The sequence below is a fragment of the Saccostrea echinata genome, unplaced genomic scaffold, assembly GCF_033153115.1.
Source record: "Saccostrea echinata isolate AGI-Se365-2 ecotype Australia unplaced genomic scaffold, CSIRO_AGI_Sech_v1 ptg000025l, whole genome shotgun sequence".
Classification (NCBI taxonomy): Eukaryota; Metazoa; Mollusca; class Bivalvia; order Ostreida; family Ostreidae; genus Saccostrea; species Saccostrea echinata.
Window position 1 is genome coordinate 5,441,902 of NW_026889774.1, and position 3,782 is coordinate 5,445,683.

The window sequence follows — 3,782 nt, forward strand, 5'->3', positions numbered from 1 at the left end:
ACAAAATCAAGTATGGACAGGAAAAAAAAATCAACCAAGATATAAAAAACCACCAAAAAGCTTGATTTATTTAATAAATATATATAATTTTTCAGACAAGGCTGTTTATGCACATTTTTTAACATTACTGATGGTATAATTTGTAAAAGATATATCACTGAAAATTCTATTAGTCTTGTCAAGCTATTGCTGACTTACATTTGACTGGCCCAACAACATTTTTAATCTGAATAGGGTTGTTAAATAGGTATATTTAGTTGTCTTTATACATGTACCTACTCTCTCTCTCTCTCTCTCTCTCTCTCTCTCTCTCTCTCTCTGTATGTCATATTGCATATAAATCTAGATGAAAAATATTCCTTGTTGTTTTTCAAAATGATCAAGAACTTGTTTGACTGAAGAGATAGAATGAAAAGGGAAGACCCAAAAGTGTTTTATAACAGGTACTGTGAGAGTACCGGGTATTTGATTTTGTAGTTTTAATTTAATCAGTAGCAAGATTACAGAATTCAGAACTGGTTACAGTTTAAATTGTAATATGGTTAAAACCTGAGACATAAATGATAGAAAATATGGTAAAGATATTTTACATATTTCATAAGTTAGTAATTTGAATTATATACTTTTGAAATGAAACCCTATATCATTTTCACAGAATGCGCAAGATGGTTTGCATCATGGTTATGAAGGAAAAGCTGACAGTATTTTTGAGACAGCAAGAAAAACATCATTGAACACCACCAACTAATAAGACTCCAAAGGTGGGGGACCACATGCCATGCACATGCAACCATTTGAGATTTTACATGAAATTACTGCATTACATACATGTAAACTTGAGATTCCATGTAAAGTAATTTATAAATTTAAAAAAAAAACCCTTTAATACCTGTAAATCAATGTAGAACAATGAGTTTTAATGTGGTAAATGATAATTATATGTAACTATTATTTTAGGAATAACAAAGATTAGAGTTTAAAGAATGGATTCAATGCTGGTACTTGGATAAAGATAATCAGGCATGGACTCTCATCTCCTATGGATCTTCAGCACCTTTAGGTTACAGTTTTATATTTCACTAGAAGAGACTCATAAATAAACAAAGGACAGTCAGTTACTACAAAAGAGAAGCATCGGAGATTAGTGATATTTTGTTCAGCATTGTTGCATCTTACAAAGATGTAAACTATTAAAATATTGTTTACATCTATCAATTAATGATTTTGATACATGTACCAGTAATTAATAATTTTGATGTGGGGTAAACTGGTAAAATTGAATGGAAAACAAGCAGATGACTTGGTAATGGTGTGTAAAAAACATCATTCATTTAATTAATACATGCAATTGCATGCAGTTAAAATTCGGTCAAAATTCTTGTGGTGTATATTGAAAGGTGTAACCAAGAGGGAAACATGAAATGATTTTCATATTATCATGAAAATAAAAGTCAAGTTGTATATTATACAGTTATTTCTGTTTTTGAGGTCATTATAATGGTTTGGCTTGCCTAGATGTATGCATTCACCGATCCTAAAGAAGGAAGTAAATATTGTCCCTCGATGGTTGTTGATCAATATATTAACCCCCCCCCCAAAAAAATAAATAAATGCAATTTCAATTTTTGTATAATACCATATGTATCATACCCATAGGGTATGGTGTGTACAAAACAAGTGTGACCTTTTGATTTGGCTGTTGGACTTAAAAAAAAAAATTTAGGCTGAAAAAAACCCCTCAAAAATGGGATATGATACTGTTTTTGTAAATATGGATCGTCTCCCTTTTCAGCTTAAAATTAGAACATTTTACTGGTCATGAAAATATTTTGATTAAATGAAAAGTAAAATTGTGTTGTATTTCAAATTGGAAAATTGAGAAATTTTTTTGAAATGTCAATTTATTCTTACATGCATACCTGGTATATATTCATGATATGTGTATAGGGCATATTTTTTGTACTGTGACAAAAAAAGGGAAATTGCCATTTTTTATATGAAACTCATCAATCGTTTTGAGAAAATAATAATCATTTGCACAAAAATGTTTTTATTATTTTATTTGCTATAGGGTATGGTGTCTATGAAATTAGCATGACCTTTTGGTTTGGCTGTAGGGTTTTTTAAATTTTTGATAGCTGAAAATCCTCAAAAAATTGATATTTTGCTGTTTTTGTCAATATGGATTATCTCCCTTTTCAGCTTAAAATTGGAACATCTTACAGGTCATGAAAATATTTAGATTAATTAAGATAAGTAAATAATTGTGTTGTATTTGAGTTTGGAAATGTAAAGAAATTGTGTTGAAATGTCAATTTCCTTTTACATGCATACATATACATGTATGGCATATATTGTACTGTGACAAAAAAAGGGAAATTGCCATTTTTTATATGAAACTCGTCAATCATTTTGGGAAAATAATAATCATTTGCACAAAAATGTTTTAATTATTTTATTTTCTATAGGGTATGGTGTCTATGAAACTAGCATGGCCTTTTGGTTTGGCTGTAGGGTTTTTTAATTTTTTGATAGCTGAAAATCCTCAAAAAATTGATATTTTGCTGTTTTTGTCAATATGGATTATCTCCCCTTTTCAGCTTAAAATTAGAACATTTTACTGGACATGGAAATATTTTGATTAATTATGAAAAGTTACTATTTGAGCTGTATTTGAATGAGAAATAAACAAAAATGTGATTTATTGTCTGATTTTCTTTTAATTTCATATGAAATATTGATATTTTTGCCTATTTTTAGAGGAAATTTCAGCCATTTTTTACCGAAAACAGTCTAACTGTTGCCATGGCAACCAGACACAGAATTGATAAAAAATCATTTTATTTTTTGTAGTATCTTAGCATACTCTACCAACATGCAAAGTTTGAAAAAATTCTGAAACCCCCCATGTATCACCCCCTGCATGATTTTTACACGGAGCCATACTTAAGTATTAAGGGTAAAGTTTACTTTGTGAAAGTGCAAGTATGTGTCAATCAAACGCGTCCCAAAATTCGTAGTTTCAATAATTTCCAGGTAAAATCAGTTTTTTAATTATTATATTTCCGTGTGAAATGATACAGCAACATATAAGTAATGAAATAATACAGAAAATTTGAGAAAATATTAACTGCAAATCTGTGTCTATGTCCCTTTAATTAGCAGCATACTATTGTATAGTGTAAAAAAAGGTGGCTTTAATGCATAGGGAACCAACTGAAGGTACGATGCCTGTGCACAGTCAATCTGACTGGCGATGTTTAGGGGGCGACCATTTAATTTCGAGAGGGGGGGGGGGGTCGTCAGATTTTTTATTTCCATGCCAGTGAAGGAGGACATATATTTCATTTCCAAGATAATCAGGGACAGGTTTTTTAAATTCTCTTCTTTACCGAAAAAAAATTTGACGAGCCAAAAAAAAGGGGGGGGGGCGTTAATACAGGTATACAACACTTTCCTAAGTCAATATTCTTCTGATATATGACGCCCTTTTTTCTGAAGGGGTCGTGTTTCCTAGGGGGATCCAAGATCATTTTTCGTTCCTTTTTTTTAATAGAATTTAATAACTCTGAAAATTCTAGGGGGTTCGGAGCCCCCTCTACCCCTTGTAGATCCGCCCATGGCACCACACAAGGAAATATAATTTATTTTCAAGTAATCAAATAGGTCATCTTTTGAGAAGTTTTAAATGAGATTTCATATAGGAAATACCGTTCACGGTAGCTCAGTCGGTAGAGCGCTCGCTCCGTGATCGGGAGGTCGTGAGTTCGAATCTCGGCCGC

At 31.4% G+C, this 3,782-nt stretch overlaps 1 long non-coding RNA gene across 1 annotated transcript; it reads left to right on the plus strand.

Annotated features, from left to right (window-relative positions):
* The first annotated feature begins 374 nt into the window (after positions 1-374).
* LOC133192522 (uncharacterized) lies at positions 375-1,294 on the plus strand. The gene is made up of 3 exons (XR_009721822.1): positions 375-443; positions 656-761; positions 958-1,294. It is a non-coding gene; the product is annotated as an uncharacterized LOC133192522 (long non-coding RNA).
* Positions 1,295-3,782: the final 2,488 nt, after the last annotated feature.